The 6,000-nt window shown below is 48.7% G+C and overlaps 1 protein-coding gene across 2 annotated transcripts in view; it reads left to right on the top strand.

Moving 5' to 3' along the window:
* Nucleotides 1-3,062: 3,062 nt before the first annotated feature.
* The window catches only part of Nmnat3 (nicotinamide nucleotide adenylyltransferase 3), a 109,698-nt gene continuing 106,760 nt past the window's right edge, over nt 3,063-6,000 (top strand). For both annotated transcript variants that reach the window (XM_026385064.2, XM_026385063.2), the window contains exon 1: nt 3,063-3,316. The gene's annotated coding sequence lies outside the window, so the exon portion shown is untranslated. The remainder of the gene's footprint in view (nt 3,317-6,000) is intronic.

Genomic DNA, 6,000 nt, shown 5'->3' with positions numbered 1-6,000 from the left:
CACCAGGAATGGAGCAGCTTCTCCTCCAGGGCCATCCATCATGAAGTTCTGCCTCATTTTGGGCCCAGAGCAAGGGACTTGGCCAACCATGAACTCAACCCCTAAAACTATGGGTCAAAATAAACCTTTCCTGTTCTAAGTTGTTCTTGTCAGGTATTTTGAACACAGCAATGAAAAACTGGCTAAAACAGAGTCCAAGGGAGGACAGTAAAATCTAGTACAGAGGTAAGGACTAGGTGATGCTTGGAGAACTTGTCAAGGCAAAACACACGAGGGCCCAGCCAGCCATGGGGCCAACTTGAGATGTTTAAGCTTATTATGGTTGAAGCCACTGGAGGCTTTTGAGCGGGGAAGTATTGCAAACCAACTCATGTTGGAAAAAGTCACTTTGGTCCAATGGTAGTGGAAGCCTGCTGTAGGAGAAGGACTCGGCTTGAGCATTGCCTGTTCACCACCTTCCAAAGTACTCCCAGTGATTGAGAAGTTTGCCCTATGGTCATTTTAAAAGCCCACCAGTTTCCTTTTTCACTTTTTATTTCCAACCAGGCAAACCCTGCTCTTTCTGAGGGAGAGCTCAGAAGTCAAGCAAGGTTAGAATGGGTGCATCTAAAGGCAGAGGTATATCCAGAGTATGGTACATTACCGCACACCCAAGAAGAGCCTATTTTCCAGAATGTTCTCAGAACACAGCTTAAACCTGTGACTCCCAGTTGCACACTGATTGCTGCCCAGTGTTCTCTCACTGGGACATTAAGTGACACAAGGAGACTTCAGGATAATGTTATATTATAGCTTGAACTCCTTTTTATGCCTAGAAATAAGCTATTATAAATATTCAAAATCATGAGCAGATCTGAAAGTTCCAGTTTCCCCCCTTAGAGACCTGCTTCCTGAAGACTTTTCTTGGATGGGTTAAGTTAAGGTGTGTGCTTTATACTGCTTTCTAGAACATTCCCATGGGATTAGGCGCCTACCTATTACTATGGTGGTTTTTCCATGCCTTCTTCTTTGGACTGCCTTTCATGTCCTCCGTTACACTTCAATTCTCCTCTTGGGATTTCTGCACCTCTCAAATAAACTACTTGCACGTGACTACTTGTCTTGAGATCTGCTTCTGGGGGACTCGATCTCACCCATCTTCTATATAAAGTCCTTCTCCTTCCTCAGAGCCATCACCTAGGCACTTTCCTTAAGTATAATGGCAAATAGGATTCAGGAGAAATTAAACTTACTAATAAGGGAGAGGACCAAAAATTCCAACCCCATCAGACCTAGGATCCAGTTGCTGCCTGTGATCGTAAGCAAAGAACATTGCTCACATGTAGGTATTTTCCCTTCTGAAAGTTAGGAGCCAGGTGTCTCCAGAATAGATTTCTCAGTCACCGCCTCTCTCCCACCCTGGTTAGGTAAAGTTTGGCTGTTAGATGAGGTTCCTATCTCCTATAATAAGTGGTCACTATCTCTTGCCCAGGAAGCCAGGCTCCCTTCTAGAGCAAGCCTTGGTCTTCACTAGCCCAGGAAAGAAAGCTTTGATTCCTGGGGACTCATTGCCCAGTCTTTCCCTCCCTGGCCTAGGGTCCTGACTCATAATGACCTGGCCTCTGATTTAATCTGAGAGCTCCTACCAATCCATCATGCCACAGGCTACATAGAGATGCTTAGAAATCCCCAAGCTCTCATGGTGCTCCTGCCATGCTGGGACATATAAACTGACTTAATAAGGAAGAATCAAAGATTATTCTGCTTGTATACTTAGATGTTAAGCTACTTAATTCTCCCCCAAAGCTAGTTGGGGGGAAGATTCAATAACAGTGAATGAAACTGAGGATTGGAAAGGTAAAGCGACTTGCCCCAGTTCATCAGGTGGGAGAGAGGGACCCACAAGGCATGGGCACTGCATCTCCAGCCTGAGTGGGAAGCATCTTACTCTGGGTACTTACTGGGTGATAGATTGGTGCTCCCTGTGCTGGGGGATCACTGTTCCTGCCCAACTAACCTCATGAGAACACTCTGAGGATCTGGTGACAAGAGGGTCAGGACCTACAGTGAGCTTCCAGAAGCATTTCCCATCTTCAGGTGAGGGCCTGGCATTGTAGTTAGGAATACAAACCTTGACATCATCCTTGATGTTTTTTTTTTTTTTTTTTTTGAACAGTCCAATTCATTCCTTTAGGAAATCCGATTGGCAGAAACTGTTGAGTCTTGACCTTCCAGACCCTCGCAGCAAGTCCCTTGTGAGTGCCAGGAGTTTTGGAGGGTTTGGGGGTGGGGAGCAGAGAGGCCAGACTGCATTAGGGAAGCAAATTAGAGACCCATGTTACCTAAGAAGATCTGAGAGGCTTAGGACCTGAATCTCCCAGGCCCCAGGCTTTTGAGATCAATTCTTTTTTTCATTCTAAATAAAATTTCCCTTGCTGGTCCTAGCTCTGTATTTTTTTTTTTTCCTAAAACTGCCCTTCTCCATCCCCCACAATTGTGTAAGCTCAGGCCCCAGAAAACCTTCATGCACTCCTGGTTTGAGGTTTCAGCCCTCAGAGGGCAGGGCTGGGCAACAGAGGTGTAAATTTGTCAGGAGAAGGAAGCAGGGGCGCAGTAAGAGAGTAAATTCTCATCTAACATGGCAGAAAGTCAATAGATAAATCAAGAAATCGCTATGTAAGCTTATTTTTTTAGCGACAAGGGGTGACCACCAGAAGAACTAAACGACGAAGGAAATGATAAAAAGGGTTGTGGGTGAGAAGCAAGGGCGAGAGGCCTGTTGCTTCCATTAGAAGCACATTACAGGCAATCATTTTATTTTGTAAAAAGTGCTCATGCATACTTTGATATACTTTGTAATTCAGCCCTAAAAAAAAAAAGAAAGTAAAGTGAAAATGAGAAAGAAATGGAATACAAAATATAGGAAAATAAAAAGCAAAACTCAGGTTGGGATTCTGGGCAGGAGCACGGGGGCGGGTGGGGATAGTGGGCGTGGCTTGGGTAAGGGGCGGGGCGGGTGGCCCGTGTCCCCTAGGAGCCACCCTCGCGGAGGGAGCCTGCGGCCCAGCGGCTGCGTACACACTCCGCCCACAGCGGGGAGCTCAGGGAGCGCAAGGTCAAGTGCGCGTAGACCCCGCCCCCCAGCGTGGGGGCGGGGAGGGCTAGCCCCGGACAGTTGGTCCCAGCCACTGGACAGTACGGGCCCCAAGGCGGCCCTGCGTTGGGACACCAGGAGCGATCCCTACAGACCTGTCCTCCAGCGCGGGCCCAAGTTCAGTCCGACAGATCCCCAGTCCCTGTCGCTGCGGGTGCCACTGCGGAGCCTCGCGACTCGCAGGTAAGAAGAGCCAGGGGCCCTGGCCCGCCCGCCTGCCTATGCCAATGTGGGCACCCGCAAGGACCTGGATCCCGGCGAGACACCTGGGCCCACGTGACTCCCGTTGGCGGCGGAGACTTGGGCGCCAGGTGGCGGCGGAGCTGCGGATTCCTGTAGCCCAGCACAGTTCCGTCCCTGCTTCCCAAACTGCTGGTTCTCGCTGCTGCGTCCACCTGCGCCTCCACCCTCCCTCCGTTACCCGTTTGACTCCAACCTCGGCAGGCAGACCACCTTCTGCACGCGTGCACGCAACTATAATATCCACTCATCTTCCTCGTGTGCTGCTCAGTGCTCACCTGCCACTGGGCCAAGTACTGGGGTCACAGTGATGGGCTGGCAAATGTGGTGCAGGCCGCGTGAAGGGCCGTGCAGGGGAGCGACCTACACGAATAGATAATCCACACACACACACAGGTGTAAAAGAGCTAGGAAGGAGAACTCCAGGGTGCTGGAGAATGTTTTTCAGGGCCCCAACTGCAGAAGCTGCTGGAAGCCAAACTTTCATGGGAATCAGAGTTCCAGGGTGGAAAACAAGGGAGCAGGCATGTCTTGTTGGGAGAGAGTGTGACTTGTCAAGTGAGGGGTTCCAGTAGAATCTCTTAGGCAGCCTGCTCTCTAAGATGAGGTCTGGTTTAGCCATTCATTCTTCAAACATATAACTGGTGTCCACCTTCCCTTGCTCTGAGGATTCTGAGAAATCAGACAGAGGCACTGTCCACAAAGTGACAGTTCCAGCCTGATCAAAACCAGAGTAAGGGGTCCCACCCTCTGACCCACCTGGGGCGCTGCCAGTTGCATGAGTCCCGGTACTTGGGGCTCACGCTTTACCATCAGGTGTAGGTTGCTTCATGACTTTCACTGGTGACTTAGCTCTTGGGGTCACCATCTGCACCTGGTCAGAAGACTCCCTAGGAAAAGCAACTCTGCTGGTCCCTTGCTGAGGACCCTCAGACTTTGAGACCCCCATGAATTTGGGAGACCCCTTTGGGCTTCAGGATTCACCTGTTAGTCACTTGGTGTGTTTTATGGGCTTGATTAATCCCAGGGTCTCCTATGGGTCTGTTGGTATAGAGGTAGGATTTGCTCCATGGAAGCTGACTGGGAGGCCCAGGGAGGGGGGGACACAGTCCAGGGAGGAACCTGGCACCATTCATGGGGAGTGATCCAAACCACAGGACAGATGTTAACAAAAGGGTGTTGGAGGGAGAGGGAGAGATGGTAGCCCTGGTGCAGCCCTCTGTTTTCTCTCAAAGACCACAGCTCCCTGTTAAAGAGAGAAGGGAAGCTCAAGTCTTGGTGGTCACAGACCTGGCAACTCTGTCCCTGACCCTGGGCTGTCCCTTGTCTCCTGAAGTGTGAGGACAGTGGGAGCTAAACAGATGCTTGGCGTATCATTGTCCCTGAAGAAACATTAACTCTTGCCCTCTCCTTCCCCTGTATGAACTAAAATAGGAGTTAATTATAGCGCCTACCTCAGTGCGTTATCCTGGAGATTGTCTGGATACCTAAAATACACTGAGCCTGCCTGACTTGTGCAGGATACTACTCTGCTGCAGCTATGGTTATGCCTTGTTCTGGGTAAACATCCTGGGTGGAACTAAGCAGCAGGTGGGTTGGGGGCAGGGCAGGGACTTGGGGGACTGGGCAGGGTGATTAGAGGGGTAGTTGGATTATCTAGTGTAGTGGTGGTTTCCCCAGAAGCACAGGCCTCCAAGTGAGAGGGATGTTCTGCATGATAAAGGGCCTGGGAGAAGCTTTTGTCAAACCACAGTGGTCCAGCCTATGAAGACTCAGGCCAGAAAAATAGCACAAGGTGGTGGTGGTTGGGGGAAGAACTAGGATTGGAAGAGAGTCTAAATGGTCTTTTTCAATGTTGCCTTTAACACATGGCCCTATGAACCTTCAGGGGGCTACCTTCCTTTGCTCTGTGCTGAGCTCCACCAACCAAATGGGTATGGGAATTGTCTGGGGTTGTCTGGATCTCTGTGGAAACCAATTTTTTAACCCCCGTACCTGGCAGAGTATCATGTGTTTTTTTTAAAATGGAACCTGTAGCCCGAGAAAGATAACTATTGTTTGTTGTTGTTGTTGTTGTTTTGCTGAGGGCCAAGCATGTTCATGCATGTGGCAGCTTCATGATGAACATGAAGCTTTGTGGTCAGATGATGTCACTGCTGTCACCTCCCATGCATCACAGAAGCTCACCAAACCTAAGCTTTTGCATCTGTAAAATGGGATTCTTTGTACCTAACTCAGCATTATGCAAGTTAACTACATGAAGCTCTGACCTCAGTGCACACAGGCAGTATGGCAAGCCCCGAGCCTATAATAGCTGGTGTTATTTTTTATTATATTTATTATTTCCCTCATGATCACCAGTATAATGAGGAACCACAGACATAGGTGTGTGGCACTAATTCTGGACTCAGAATCATATGGTAGCAAAGGTACTTTGCAAACACTAACCAGACAGTTTGTATGAAATTCAGTGTATTCTTGTGTGTTTCATTCATTACTTAAAGCACTTGACTGTGAGATCTTAAAAGGAAAAAAAAAACTGGAAAATTATAATTTATGTGCCTTTCAAGTTCAGGTATTTTATCATCTAGATAAATCTTCCAGGCATCTATGTTAAACCACTTTGA

Source organism: Urocitellus parryii, chromosome 2 (genome assembly GCF_045843805.1).
Source record: "Urocitellus parryii isolate mUroPar1 chromosome 2, mUroPar1.hap1, whole genome shotgun sequence".
NCBI classification, from domain to species: Eukaryota; Metazoa; Chordata; class Mammalia; order Rodentia; family Sciuridae; genus Urocitellus; species Urocitellus parryii.
This window is presented reverse-complemented; position numbering and strand designations above follow the sequence as displayed.